We start from the raw sequence: 16,133 nt of genomic DNA on the forward strand, positions 1-16,133 counted from the left end.
TTTTTTTTTATTTATTTATTTGGGGCGACTGGGTGGCTCAGTCGTTAGGCACCTGCCTTTGGTTCAGGTCATGATCCCAGAGTCCTGGGACTGAGCCCCGCATCAGAATCCCAACTCAGTAGGAAGTCTGCTTCTCACCTTCCCACCCACCCTGCTTGTGTTCTCTCTCACCATCTCTGTCGAATTAATACATAAAATCTTAAAAAAAAAAAAAAAAGATTTATTTTTTGGGGGGAGAGCATGCTCGCATGCAAGTGCAGGAAAGGGCAGAGGGAGAGACTCTTCAAGTAGACTGCCTGCTCAGCAGGGAGGACGAGCTGGGGCTTGATCTAATAACCCATGAGATCCTGATCGGAGCCAAAACCAAGAGTCAGAGGCTCAACCAGCTGAGCTACCCAGACACCTCAAGGCTTTCATATCTTTGACCTAGATGTTTATGTCAAGTCTGAATTTTTACAAAAATTTTTTTTTTAAGATTTTATTTATTCCTTTGACAGAGACAGTTCAGAAGTAGGTAGAGAGGAAGGCAGAGAGAGGAGGAAGCAGGCTCCCTGCCAAGCAGAGAGCCCGATGCGGGACTTGATCCCAGGACCCTGAGATCATGACCTGAGCTGAAGGCAGAGGCTTTAACCCACTGAGCCACCCAGGCGCCCCTTTTACAATTTTTTAAAATTAAATTATTTTAAAGATTTTGTTTGAGAGAGAAAACACCAGCACAAGCAGGGGGAGACAGAGAGAGAAGCAGACTCCCCACCAAGCAGGGAGCCTAATATGGGACCCTGGGATCATAACGGGAGTCGAAAGCAGACCCTTAACTGAAAAAGCCATCCAGGTGCCCTGATTTTTTTTTTTTTTTTAATTTTTGACTGAAGTGGAAAATAACTAGAGAAAGGTGTATAAATGTAAGCATGAAGTTCAGTGAATTGTCACAAACCAAACATACGCCTGTAACCAGCACTAAAATCAAGAACATTACCATCCACCTACAGCCACAATCATACCTAAGGGAAACCACCATCCTTCCTCCAACAGTAAGTTTAGCCCAGGGATAGTTGTTTGTTTTAAGAGACTGTCCTATGAACTTTGGGTGTTCTGCAGCATTCCTGGTCTCTTCCAGTTGTGGCAACCAAAGATGTCTCTACACATTGCCAAATCCCCCTTGGGGTACAATATTATACCACATCCACATTAAGACACACTTGTTTACCTGTTCTTGAACTTAATGTAAATGAAATCATACAAAATGGGCTTTCTTGTATCAGAATCAAAAAGAATATAATCTTTTGTGTCTGACTTCTTTTGTTCAGCATCTATTGAGAGTCACCAATTTTACTAAACCTAAAGCTCTAGTCTGTTCACTCTCTTCTCTTTACTATATTACTATTGTGTGAATGTATCACAATGTATCCATTCTACTGCTGATGGGCATTTGAGCAGTTTCCAGTTTTGAATATTATGAATAATGCTACTATGAACATTCCATGTATGTCGTCTGGTGAATCCGTGTATGAATTCCTGTTGAATACCTAGAAGCAAACTGTCATGTCAGCTTCCATAGGTTAGTACTTTTCCAAAGAGGGTTGTATCAATTCACATTATTTCTTGTCTCCTTTTTGTTCACGTCAGCAACTAACTATAATATATATAAATTACTATATATTATAAAATATATATTATATATTTTTTGCAGGGGAGGGGAGATGCAGAGCAAGAGAGAGAATCTTAAGCAGGCTCCATGCCCAGTGCAGAGCCTGATCTCAAAACCCTGAGACCAGGGGCACGTGGGTGGCTCAGTGGTTAAGCCTCTGCCTTCAGCTCAGGTCATGATGTCGGTGTCCTGGGATCAAGCCCTGCATCGGGCTCTCTGCTCGCATCGGGCTCTCTGCTCGGTGGGGAGCCTGCTTCCCTCCTTCTCTCTGCCTGCCTCTCTGCCTACTTGTGATCTCTGTCTGTCAAATAAATAAATAAAAATCTAAAAACAAAAACAAAAAAAAACCCCGAGACCATAACCTGAGCCAAAATCCAGAATTGGACACTTAACTGACTGTACCACCCATGTAACCCAACATTTAAATACTATGGAGTCAGATAATCTTATTGGCTGAATAAAGCCTGTCAATTTGTGACCTGTTTAAAAAGAATATTTCATCATGTGGGAAAATGCTCCTATGTAGCAGAGACAAAAACCAAACAAAAACCCTCCAGTAATAATATGTCTGAATGGAAATACACCAACATTGACAATGGCCTTTGAACAATTTCTATTTGCTTTTCTGTATTTTCTATAACAAACATGTAATAAAGGAATTGGAAAAGCTTTTTTCTATACAACAAAAGCCCTGAAGGAAATTTAAAAAGTAGGTCAGGGCACAAATTTCATATTTGCACACATTCATAAAGACCTAATTAAGTAATGGGTATATCACAGAAAAGTGTTAACTATCTCATAAAACCTTTGATACAGTTACTACACCCCCCTGCAGAAAGGGATCCAAGACAGAATTTGCATAAAATTCCACTCCAGAGTAAAACAGAGTCTAGAAGGTAATTCGTAATTTGTAAGGATATATCAAAAGATAGCACTATTCTTTTTTTTAAAAGTTTTAAAAAAAGTTTATTTATTTAAGCAATCTCTACATCCAACATGAGGCTCAAACTCATGACCCTGAGATCAAGCGTTAGGTGCTCTACCAACTGAGGCAGCCAGGCACCCCAAAAGACTAGTATTCTGACATGATGTCATATATCCCAGCTTACTATATCATAATATTGCTCTTTACATTCCTTTAGAAACACTATAAAATCATTAAGGGGTGCCTGGGTTGCTCACTTGGTTGGGTGTCTGACTTCAGCTTGGGTCACAATTTTGGAGTCCTGGGATGGAGCCCCGTATGAGGTTCACTGTTCAGCAGGGAGTCTGCTCCTCCCTCTCCCTCCAAGCCTTCCCCCTGCTCATGCTCCCTCTCTCTCTCTCAAATAAATAAATAGATTTTAATATGGTCCAGAAGCAACATGGAAAATGAACATATCCAACAGTCCCTTTAAATATACAGTTGTTGCCATTGCTATCTGCTTATTGAATGTCTGCTACTGAGTATTTGGAAAGAGCTACCTTATTTGGGGAAATTATTATTAAAATGCCACCCAAACTTAACCAGTCTCCATTATTTCTTTTTTAAGATTTTATTTATTTAAGAGAGCGGGATAGCAAGTGAGCATGCACAGGCGCAGGGAGAGGAACAAGCAGACTTCCTGCTGGCTTGGTCCTAGGACCCCGAGATGGTGACCTAAGCCGAAGTCAGCTGCTTAACCAACCAAGCCACCCAGGAGTCTCCCAGTCTCTATTATAAGTGAGTTCTAGTAAATCTTTATTTGACATGTGAAAATGTTATAAAACTCATACTTTCTGTCCTAATCACTCCACTTCATTTTTTTCTCCTTCATATCAAGGATTCTTCTGTTGGGCTAAGAATATGCCCATGAGATTCAGTATAAACCCAAGAGATTTCTCCTGAGAGAAAATACTAAATGCTAACATGCTGATTATTTAAAACAAAATCATCTATTACTTTAGGGCTTTGAAGATTAGCTAAACTGGAATCTAATAAGACCGCTATTCTGAGCACAGATTTCATCTCCCATTTTCCTACCTCAAAAAACCATGCCAGGGGTCCCTGGGTGGCTCAGTGGGTTAAAGCCTCTGCCTTTACCTCGGGTCATGATCCCAGGGTCCTGGGATCGAGACCCACATCGGGCTCTCTGCTCAGCAGGGAGCCTGCTTCCTCCTCTCTCTCTGCCTGCCTCTCTGCCTACTTGTAGTCTCTGTCTGTCAAATAAATAAATAAAATCTTAAAAAAAAAAACAAAAAAACCATGCCAGTATGTATGTAATTTCAAACCACAAAGAAAAAACAAAACAGGGGCGCCTGGGTGGCTCAGTGGGTTAAGCCGCTGCCTTCAGCTCGGGTCATGATCTCAGGGTCCTGGGATCGAGCCCCGCATCGGGCTCTCTGCTCAGCAGGGAGCCTGCTTTCTCCTCTCTCTCTGCCTGCTTGTCATCTCTCTCTGTCAAATAAATAAATAAAATCTTAAACAAAACAAAACAAAACAAGACAAAAAAACAAACAAAAAAAACCCAGCAGTTTTCTGTGGCACATAAATAAAATACAGCAGGGAATTTTTTCTTTTCTTTTTAAAGTAAGCTCTAGGGGTACCTGGGTGGCTCAGTGGGTTAAGCCTCTGCCTTTGGCTTGGGTCACGATCTTAGGGTCCTGGGATAGAGCCCAGTATCGGGCTCTCTGCTCAGTGGGGAGCCTGCTTCCCCCTCTCTCTATCTGCCTCTCTGCCTACTTTGTGATCTCACTCTGTCAAATAAATAAATAAAATCTTAAAAAAAAAAAAAAAAAATCAAGGGTTGCATGCCTCACTGACTGAGCCAGCCAGGTACCCATAGGAAATAAACTTCTATTAAGAGCATTCTGGGGGCGCCTGGGTGGCTCAGTGGATTAAAGCCTCTGCCTTGGGCTCAGGTCATGATCCCAGAGTCCTGGGATCGCGCCCCACATTGGACTTTCTGCTCAGAAGGGAGCCTGCTTCTCCCTGCCTCTCTTCCTACTTGTGATCTCTCTCTGTCAAATAAATAAATAAAATCTTAAAAAAAAAAAAAAAAGAGCATTCTAGTGGGGTTTTAGTCTGTTAAGCACCTGCCTTCTGGAAGGTCATGATCCCAGGGTCCTGGGATCAAGCCTCATGTGGGGCTCCCTCGGTGGGGAGTCTGCTTCTTCTCCTCCCTCTGCCCTTTCCACAAGCTAGTACTCTCTCTCAATTAAAAAAAAAAAAAAAAGGCATTCTACTATGGGTTCCAAATGCTAAGATGGGGGTGGTGCTGGCTGGTGGAGCCTGGGACTCTTGATCTTGGGATAGTAAGTTTGGGCCCCACACTGGGTGTTGTAGAGCTTTTTAAAAAGAAATGTAAGGTTGATTTAAATTTCTCCCTGAACTAGTAACCATAATGAACTGGTAATCAAAATAAATCTAATCAGTAGAATGCTTTGCAAAGTATGTATATATAATTTCCTCCCCAGGACACATCTCAATCATAAACATATTTTGCCGCCCTCTTTTCTGAGTTCAAGTAATAGGATACAACGGCTTCAGATACACAATTCAGTGAAAGAACCGAGATGCTCCCCCAATTCCTAACAATCTTTCCAAACTCAAAAAACAAAACAAAACAAAAACCAAACAAACAAACAAACAAAAAAAACCAAACAAAAAAAACCCTATTCCTAAGTAATTCTGAGAAACGCACATCTGCTTGACCTGCTCAACCTACAATAAATACAAAGCTTTCACACTACTAAATTGGAACATTAAGGTCAAAGCAAGCTAGTTGAGTTAGACACACAAACAACAAATTCCCCTTCAGAAAGTATTATACGGTTTCTCTCATGAAACATTCTTTATACAAATCTAGATAGGCTAGTCAATCAGGTCTCTTAAAAAGAGATCCCAAGATGACCTGGCTGGCTGAGTCAGAAGAGCATGCGGACTCTTGATCTTGAGGTTGTGAGTTGGGAGCCCCATGTTGGGTATAGAGATTACTTAAAAATAAAATCTAGGGCGTCTGGGTGGCTCAGAGGGTTAAACCTCTGCCTTTGGTTCAGGTCATGATCTCAGGGTCCTGAGATAGAGCCCCACACTGGGCTCTCTGCTCAGCGGGGAACCTATTCCCCCCCCCTTGTCTGCCTCTCTGCCTACTTGTGATCTCTCTCTCTGTCAAATAAATAAAATTGAAAAAAAAAATTTTTGTAAATGCTTTGAAGACTGAAAAATGGGCACTTGGGTGGCTCAGTTGGTTAAGCAACTGCCTTCGGCTCGGGCCATGATCCCAAGATCCCGAGGTTGAGCCCTGTATCCCCAGCACAGTAGGGAGCATGCTTCTTCTCCCTCTCCCTCTGCTGCTAACCCCTGCCTGTGTTCTCCTGCTCTTTCTGTCAAATAAATGAATTAAAAAATCTTAAAAAAAAAAAAAAAAGCTTAAAATATTACATATTCTTAGATACAAAAGCCATCATAAAATATTAGTTTTCCTTAAACTGATCTAAGATGTAATGTAATCTTGATTTCTAAAAATGCCAATCAGATTTCTTACGAAGCAGACAACCTGATTCTAAATTTAACGTGAAGGGGTGCCTGGCTGACCCAGTCAGAAGAGCATGTGGCTTTGATCTGGGGGTCGTGCATTTGAGCCCACATAGGGTGTTGAGATTCCTTAAAAAAATAAACTTAAATAAATCAAATAATGAATAAACACATTTAATATGAAAAATAAAGTTAAGAATGGTTGGGAACTTTTTCTTTTTTTTTTTGAGATTTAATTTACTTATTTGACACAGAGAGAGACAGCCAGAGAGGAAACACAAGCAGGGGGAGTGAGAGAGGGAGAAGCAGGCTTCCCGCTGAGCAGGGAGCCTAATGTGGGGCTTGATTGCAGGTCGCTGTGATAATGACCAGAGCCAAAGACAGTAGCTTAACAACTGAGCCACCCAGGCGCCCCCATTTGGGAACTTTTCTTAAAGAGTAAGAAGGGCACACAAGCTTCTCTAGATATAGATTATAAAACTAATCATTTTATTTTTTTTTTTTTTTTTTTTTAAAGATTTTATTTATTTATTTGACAGAGAGAAATCACAAGTACACTGAGAGGCAGGCAGAGAGAGAGAGAGAGAGAAGGAAGCAGGCTCCCTGATGAGCAGAGAGCCTGATGCGGGACTCGATCCCAGGACCCTGAGATCTTGACCTGAGCCGAAGGCAGCGGCTTAACCCACTGAGCCACCCAGGCGCCCCAAAACTAATCATTTTAAAAGGTAGAACTGGCAAAAAGATTAATAGATCAATGGAATGGAACATAACACAAAGTCCAAAAGATCAAAATACAACTGGAAATGTAATGTATGAAAGGTGGCATTTCAAAGCAATGGACAAAACATGGAATATTTAATAAATTGTAATAGGTAGCTCTCTGGAAAAAATTAAAGTTGGGTTTTTAAATTCCAGATGACGGGCACCTGGGTGGCTCAGTGTTAATCGTCTGCCTTGGCTCAGGTCATTATCCCAGGGTCCTGGGATAGAGCCCTGCATGGGCTCCCCGCTCAGTGGGAAGCCTGCTGTCCTTCTCCCACTCCCCGGGCTTGGGTTCCCTCTCTCGCTCTCTCTCTCTCTTGTCAAATAAATAAATTCCAGATGAATCAAGGATTTAAAATTAAAAACAGGGCCCCTGGGTGGCTCAGATGGTTAAGCATCTGCCTTCAGCTCAGGTCATGATCCTGGGGTCCTGGGATGGAGCCCCACAGTGGGCTCCTGGCACAGAGGGGAGTCTGCTTCTCCCTCTCCCTCCCTATGCTCTCTCTTTGTATCTCTGTCTCAAATGGATAAATAAAATCTAAAAAAAAAAAAAAAAAAAATTAACATGTACGGAGGGCTTACTAATACGCCAAGCACACCTTTAAAGAAATAAAAATTAAATTAAATTAAAAACAATGGCAGTTAGAAAAAGCCATGGACATTTTTTTCCCTTGATAATCTGAGTAGAGAAGACTTCTAAAATGATACAAAAACCTAAAGGTCAAATGAAAGAAATGACAAATTCAATTATCCAGTGTAATTTTTGGAAAGCAAAAAAGAAAAAAAACCTGTAGAAAACTCAAAAGATATACTGTATGCTTAAAATGATTTGCAGCTCTCAGAATAAAAGGCTTTATTTCTCTAACACATAAAGAACTCTAACATCAATAATAAAAAAGGGTGCCTGGGTGGCTCAGTGGGTTAAGCCTTTGCCTTTGGCTCAGATCATGACCTCAGGGTCCTGGGATTGAGACCCCACCCCCACCCGCCTCTCTGCCTACTTGTGATCTCTTTGTCAAATAAATAAATAAAATCTTTATAAAATAATAATAATAATAAAGACCGCTCAACAGAAAAATGTGTAATGGATAGACAGAGGTCTCAGAAAAAGAAATATAAATTTTTTTAAAAAAGATTTTATTTATTTGAAAGAGAGACAGTTAGTGACAGAGACAGCGAGAGAGAGCACAAGGGGGGAGAAGAGAGAGAAGCAGGCTCTCACTAAGCAGGGAGCCCCACATGGAGGTTGATCCCAGGACCCTGGGATCATGACCTCAGCCAAAGCAGATGCTTAACAGCCTATGGTGCCCCAGAAATAGAAATGTTTTTTAAGGATATGAGAAGATATATAATTATCACTTGTAATTAAAGACTTACAATTAAAACTACACCAACATACTACTTTTTATTTATCCAATTGGAAAAAATTTAAGAAGTGACAGCCAATCACTGACAAGGAAGAATACAGAATAGGGTATATGGTGAGGTGAACTGGTTATATGAAGAACACACACTCTTTTTGACCCAGTAATTCCAATTCTGAATGTTCATCTAATAAATATGCTTACATACATAGAATATTCACTGTAGCACTGTTGATAATGTGCTGGAGAAAATTTAAAAGTCTATCTGGAAGGGATTGGGTAAACAAATTACAGCACATCTGGTAGTCAAAAAGTAGGAGACACATTTATCTCTAATGATAGAAATAAACTAAGATATATCAGCCAACAATTCAGGCTGTAGAACAGTGCATATGTATGCTACCATTTATGTGTATGTGTGGAGAATTACTGAGTCCATGGATACCTCCAGAGGAATTCATAAAAAAGGGTAAATAATAATTGCTTCAGCAGAAAGAAAATGAGTGAGAAGAGAATAAAGGAAGACTTACTTTTCACTGCAAATCCTTTTATACCTTTGGGATTATATAATACCTAATACATTACCTACTCCAAAAAAGGAATTAAAAAAAAATTCTTTCATAAAGATTTTATTTATTTATCTGACAGAGAGACACAGTGAGGGAGGGAACACAAGCAGGGCAGCAGCAGAGGGAGAGAGGAAGCAGGCTTCCCGAGGAGCAGACAGCCCAATGTGGAGCTCAATCCCAGGACCCCGAGACCACGACCCAAGCCGAAGGCAGACGCCTAATGACCAAGACACTCAGGTGCCCCCGCAAAAAGCAATGTTTAAAAAAGTCTACAGGGGCACCTGGGTGGCTCAGTGAAATGGGTTAAAGCCTCTGCCTTCGGCCCAGGTCATGATCCCAGAGTCCTGGGATCGCACCCCGCATCAGGCTCTCTGCTCAGGAAGAGGGGAGCCTGCTTCCTCCTCTCTCTCTCTCTCTGCCTGCATCTCTGCCAACTTGTGATCTTTGCCTGTCAAAAGAAAAAAAAAAGTCTACAAAGTAAAATACTCAAGTGCAAAACTATCAACATTGGCCGTAATGTATAAACTGTCCCAGTTTCTTGGGACATTAATTATACTGAAGCTTGGCCCAGCAAATAGGAAGAAGAAATGAAAATCAGAACTAGGTACAGAATGTCAAAGAAAAAACCTAATCTTCAATTTCTTTATTACATCTGACAGCCTGCCTAAGCCAGCTATGATTATTTTCCTGGAAGGCAAGTGTACCCATTGTGTATATTACACCAGTGGTGACCACTCTATTTCTGGTCTACTAAAACTACTGAAGATTGCTTAGGCCATGGCTATTAGGAAGTTTACATCAATAAATATTTACTAAGGAACTAACACTATATTGGCATATAAGACCAACAGAGCAAAAAACAACATAAAATAATGAGGCTTCTTTTCTTTTTTAATAAAGATTTTATTCACTTACTTGAGAGTGAGTGGGGGAGGGGCAAAGGGAGAAGGAGAGAAACTCAAGCAGTCTCTGCACTGAGCTCAGAGCCTGATGTAAAGCTCAATCTCACGACCTAATCATGACTATGCTCAACTGACTGCACCACCCAGGTGCCCCAATAACGAGGCTTCTAATTAGAATAACAAAAGCTTTGTCAGAAGTTACTTTGCTACTATCAGCAATTATAAATAATTAGTAAGCACTCAATTAATTGTTGAATACAGATACGAACTACGAGCTAGGTGCTGTGATACTGGGCTGCCCAAGACAGTTATTACTCCTGACTTTATGAAATATACAGAACAGACTAATGGTGAAATAGGCATTATACAAATAATTAATCAATATTGTGATAAACCCTATAAAAGAGAAGTGCAGGGACACCTGGGTGGCTCAGTTGGTTGGATGACTGCCTTCGGCTCAGGTCATGATCCTGGAGTCCCGGGATCGAGTCCCGCATCGGAGTCCCAGCTCCATGGGGAGTCTGCTTCTCTCTCTGACCTTCTCCTCGTTCATGCTCTCTCACTGTCTCTCTCTCAAGTAAATAAATAAAATCTTAAAAAAAAAAAAAAAAGAAGTGCAGCATACTATTAACTGAATCTAGGAGGATCATAAGATTTCTCCACAAAACTGCTATTTAAGCATATTTTGAAGAACTGAGAAGCTGCCTTCCAGGCAGAAGAATTAGCTACTACATGTCCAAAGGCCTTGGGTGAGCTTTGAACCTTTAAGGAATGAGGGGAGGGGGGCAGGGAGGAGGCGGGGGGGGGGGGGGGGGGAGATCAGCAAGATCAGCAAGCCAGACCACTCATAATAAGAAGGTTAAGTACAAAGACATGACGCTGGAGGAGTAAGCAAGGCCAGATCACACCTTCTTAAATGAAGAGGGAAAGTCTTCAATGGAAAACAGAAGTCTTCAGGTAAGTGACTTGGTTAAATTTGTTTTATAAAGACAATTCTAGCTGTTCTGAGAAGAAAAGATGAGGATATACTGCTTAGAGCATATATGTATGTAGTAAAAGTACAAAGGAATGCAAAGGAGTAATAAATTCAATTAGTGGGGCACCTGGGTGGCTCAGTTGGTTAAGAACCTGCCTTTGGCTCTGGTGGTGATCCCAGTGCTCTGGGATCAAGCCTTGCATCAGGCTCCCTGCTCAGCCAGAAGCCTGCTTCTCCCCTCCCACTCCCTCTACTTGTCTTCTCTCTCTCTGTCAATTAAATAAATAAATAAAATCTTAAAAAAAAATAATAATAAATTCAATTAGTAATTACCTCTGGCAAGGAGGTCTACAATGGAGGTTGGGGAAAGGAGGATGCAATCAGGTGGGGAAACACCTGAACTTCACCGGCAATATTTTATTTTCCTAAGCTGCACGGTGGTTATGTTAAGTATTTATTGTAGTATTATTTATTACTTTTTCTATCTTAAATATCTCATACTACCCCCCCTTTAAAAACAAGAGTCAATGTGGAAAGACCATTTATAATTGACTGTAATAATCCGAGGGAAAGGTGACCTAGACTAGAATGGAGAGACTAAAGGTAGAGAAAAATCACAAGTCTGGCCTCAGTAAGTTGTTGATAGAGCCACTTAATTAAATAGTACAGTGAAGAAGGTCTAGGTCTGGAGCCAAGATCAAGAGGTCAGTCTGCGCATCTCGAGCAAAGTGCCTCTTGAAACTAAGTACAGATGGTGAGTAGGCAGCTGGGATCAAAAGAAAGTTTGGGAGGCAGGACAAAAATTTGGGAATATTCAAAATACATATTGTAACTGAAGCCACAGAATGGATGAAATCAGAGTACTAAGACTTGAGAAAGTCCATCAATTAAATATCTGGTGGGGGGGGGGAGTGAAATAAATAAATAAATATATATATATCTATATCTGGTAGAGGGGCACCTGAGTGGCTGAGTCAGTTAAGCGTCTGCCTTCGGCTCAGGTCTTGATCCCAGGCTTCTGGGATCAAGTCCCTCAATGGGCACCCCGCAGGCAGCCTGCTTCTCCCTGTCTCTCTCTCACATGAATGAATAAAATCTTAAAAAAAAAAAATAAATAAAAAAATAAAAAATCTGGTAGAAGAGGATGGCAGGCGGCAGCCAAGGGGACTTGAAGGAATAGCCAGAGAGCAAGGCGGTAAAATCAGAAGCCAGGAGATAAAGAGTACTTCAGGAAGAAATTTTTGAACAGAAATAAACACCTATTGGGATGCCGGGGTGGCTCAGTTGGTTAAGGTGTCTGCCTTCCACTCAGGTCATGATCTCAGAGTCCCGGGATTGAGCCCTATGTCTGGCTCCCTGGGAGTCTGCTTCTCCCTCTGCCCCTCCCCACCTTGTGCTCAACACATGCATGCTCTCTCTCTCAAATAAATAGATAAAATAAAATATTTTTTTAAAAAGATTTTTATTTATTTGTCAGACAGCACAACCAAGGAGCAGCAGGTAGAGCACGCAGAGGGAGAAGCAGGCTCTCCACTGAGCAAGGAGCCCAATGCAGGACTTGATCCCAGGGTTCTGGGATCATGTGAGCTGAAGGAAGATGCTTAACTAACTGCACCACCCAGGCACCCAAGTAAATATAATCTTAAAAAGTGGAAATAAAAATAAAATAAAATAAACACCTATTCTGAAATGGGCATTTAGGAACCTGAGGTTCAAGATTGAGTCAAATAGAATTCCCTAAAAACAAAGTTCAGATCTACCTTATTCTGAACATCCCCCCCCCAAATGTTATAACCCAGTTAAGTAACAATAAACTCAGTCAAAACTGATAAATCATACAAAGATGTAGATGAAAATAATCTTTGTAACTATATAAGACTTGAACATCCAGTTTAGAGATTAAAGGAAAATAGGGATATATGAAGTTTATTCCATTTCTATACAGAAAAAACAAAAATTTACTCCAAAATCCTGAACATTTCTTTTGTTTCAAATATTTGAGAATTTCCAAATTGCTAAACCTTTCATCATGTTAAACTGCAAACATTTTGAGAGCAAAAACCACGTAGCATTCATCTTCAGCATCTTACAGCATTCTCAAAAATAACTGAATGGGAAAAAAAAAAACAAACCCCACAAAAAAAACTTCCTTAAATGAATGAACAGCCACTGAGTACTTTTGTCCAAGTTGTGCTGATGCTATAAGCAATACAGATCAAAAGTACAAACTTTAACTGAGGGCTCTACTCATTCCACAGAACACTTCTTTTCTCAGAAATAAAATGGTTTCTGCAAAGAGATCTTGTCCTTGTCCTAGGGGGGAAAAAACACTTTGGGCAACATATTCCACACACAGGTTTCAACGACAAACTTGAAGGTTGTCAACCTCTACAATGTTTCCAAAATTCAAGAATGTACTACTACAGTATGCCAGCCAGTACTGTCTGGTCATTCATTCTAAAGAGCAGTATAAAATAGCAATGCTCACACTTAAAAGAATAAGTCCTTATATTTCCACAAAAACTAAACTCATCAGTTGCAGTAGTTATGTCTGAAAATTGTTGGCACTTAAGCCGATATCAAAAGTTCTGAACTGTGTTTTAGGTTAATGATATCAACTAAAATCTATAACCATATGTATTCTCAAAGAAATGGTCTAAAAAAAAAAAAGTAATCCCGTTTTTCTTTGCCTAAATTTCTTTTCAGATATTTTGGATAGAAGCCACACGTTTCTATGCAACAAACACCAATTAATAAAAATACATACATTTGCAAATTAAAAAATAAAAAAAGAAAGCACCGGTTTGGAAATAAAGTATACTCCCAGTTGCACTAACTATCCAGACTAATGAGAATGGGGGGGGGGGCACAGCTCATTTATTCTGAAATGTGAACAAACCTCAGATAAAAAGCCCAACTTGGGGGCGCCTGGGTGGCTCAGTGGGTTGAGCCGCTGCCTTCGGCTCGGGTCATGATCTCAGGGTGCTGGGATCGAGTCCCGCGTCCGGCTCTCTGCTCGGCGGGGAGCCTGCTTCCCTCTCTCTCTCTCTCTGCCTGCCTCTCCGTCTACTTGTGATCTCTCTCTGTCAAATAAATAAAATAAAATAAAATCTTTAAAAAAAAAAAAAAAAGCCCAACTTTTTGGAACTCATCTCTTTGCACTGAATTAGGCATAGAACAAACTATTCATTTATTAAGACTATGATACTCTAGATTTTAATTACATATTTTGTATTCTAGGATCCCAATTACTAACTTTATAGGAGAGCCTGGAGTTAGGGTTGTGGTGCGGCTAATCAGAGACAGACCCTCTATTCCTTCCCTTTTGCTAATTTACACAAATATAAAATATGAATAAAAATATTAAGGGGAACAGTATTTAAGTAAAATTGTTATGTTGAAGATATGTTAACTTCTTAAATCCTGGGGCGCCTGGGTGGCTCAGTGGGTTAAAGCCTCTGCCTTCGGCTCAGGTCATGGTCCAGGGTCCTGGGATCCAGCCCTGCATCAGGCTCTCTGCTCACCGGGGAGCCTGCTTCCTCTCTCTCTGCCTACTTCTGATCTCTGTCAAATAAATAAATAAAATCTTAAAAAAACAAAACAAAACAAACTTCTAAAATCCTTTAGAGTGAAGGCTGAAAGTCAATTCTACCTTCATGAACTGAATTGAAAGTCTCTGGGTCCTTAGTTTTTTTTTTTGAGAGAGAACTGTGGTGGCTACCTGGCACAGACAGAAAACCAATTCTGAAGTCACACAACCCAAAAAAGAAGCTAAAAGCGTTGGCTTTTAGAAAGGATGTTTCAAAGGCTCTGGAAAACTGCACAACAGTTTAAAACAAGTGGTAGACAGTATCAAACAACTACAGATCAGGACAAATTAAAAAAAAGAAAGAGCTTTCATATGGTTCCTATGTATTCTCTTCAAAATGCCCTTTCCTTACAACACTGCTCACAAAGATCTGGCCAACACTAAGACCACAGCTTTTTACCTTCTACCCAGAAGGGTCGGTGCATTTCTTCAATTCTGCCATTATACAGTACTTAAGAAATCTAAAGCAACTACAATACACTATGCTAAATTCCAAAAAAATAAACCCAACAAAACTCCTGGAAACGTGGTAACTACAATTCACAATACATTTAATCAGAACCTTTGGAATTAAGTTTATTTTTCTGCATTCTTACTCTGAATAATACCTAAACCCTCTTTAGGGGGGTAAAGGATTTGATCCCTAAATTACATTATTAATCCCCTTTTCTACAGATACGTGAAGTAGTCGAGATATGCTGTTTCTCCGTTTATCAGAAATCAAAATCCCCTTCATGTACACAGTTTGATTTTTATAGCGTTTTCCCATATACTCACTTCCAAGTATACACAACACGAACATATAATTTTAGACTAATCAGGCGCAAGATAACGCTTATCCCAGAACTTATTCTACCTTGATTTACTCGATTCCACCAAGTCCGGTCTTGAGGCTAACAAAATAAAGCGTGAGCACAATGAAATCTGGAGCATCGCAGGTTCTCAATGAACAAACATTCCTTCAAATCATAAATACGAACACGCCCGCTTCGCAAAGAAAAAGTAATCCCAATCTTAGAAAACAATCGCAAGGGAAGGGAAACAACCCAAATTCTAAAACACACATTCACGTAAAGCCTTTCAACTCAAAGCTCCAAACGCAGCCACCAACCACATAATTGGCTACAATCGCAGCTTTAGCGCCTTCTCTTCATTTTGAATCTGCAGATCGAAGGGAAAACAAAACAGTTGTCCAAAGTTTCACGCAGCGGAGGTGAAAAAAAACCATTTTAAGTAAAGGGAACATGTAAATCAGGAGGCGACCGCGCCATTCACCGCCCCCCCGCCCCGACTCCCTCCTTCCAGCCCTCGAACTAAATCTTGTCTCAATCACTAACGGGAGGCAGGAGTCCCGGTAGCGGTGTTCGAGGAAGGAGTCAAACGAACCGCACGCCGCCGGGAGAGATGTCAGGGGCCGAGCGTCGGGAGACAAAGACCAGCCCGCGAAGCGCCCCGGCGGCGAGGGGCGGCCCCGGCGCGGCCCTGCGCCCCTAACCGCCCCGACGAGTTGCGAGCACCGCCGAGCGCCGCCCAAGTGCGCGCCCGGGGTCCTCCGGGCTCTCCGCCCGCCCAGCGCGGCCCCCGCCGCCCGGGCCCACCCCCGGGCCGTTTCCCTCCCAATTTGGGAACCGCGTGCCCAGGGACAAAGAGGGAGGGCGCGCAGGGGGCAGCGGGCGGCCGCTGGTCAGACGCCCCTCCGGGATCGGCGGGAAGTCTCGGCAGCAGCGGCCCCCCCTCGCCGCACTCTTCCTGGGACCCCTATCCCCTGCGTTCCCCCCCCGCCCCTCCTCCATCCTCCCCAGAAGTTCTCCCGCCCCCCCCCGGCCCC

At 41.6% G+C, this 16,133-nt stretch overlaps 1 protein-coding gene across 10 annotated transcripts in view; it reads right to left on the reverse strand.

Moving 5' to 3' along the window:
* The window catches only part of GJC1 (gap junction protein gamma 1), a 38,218-nt gene that overhangs the window by 21,033 nt on the left and 1,052 nt on the right, over positions 1-16,133 (reverse strand). For 2 of the 10 annotated variants that reach the window (XM_004772514.2, XM_045080792.1), the window contains exon 1: positions 15,643-16,079. The exons of 5 other annotated variants lie outside the window; for them this stretch is intronic. The gene's annotated coding sequence lies outside the window, so the exon portion shown is untranslated. Of the gene's footprint in view, positions 1-15,161; positions 16,080-16,133 lie in introns of those variants that run through there. 3 more of the 10 variants (XM_045080791.1, XM_004772516.3, XM_045080796.1) reach the window with 3 other exon arrangements.

Source organism: Mustela putorius, unplaced genomic scaffold (assembly GCF_011764305.1).
Source record: "Mustela putorius furo isolate JIRA1106 unplaced genomic scaffold, ASM1176430v1.1 tig00000487_pilon_pilon_pilon, whole genome shotgun sequence".
Taxonomy (NCBI): domain Eukaryota; kingdom Metazoa; phylum Chordata; class Mammalia; order Carnivora; family Mustelidae; genus Mustela; species Mustela putorius.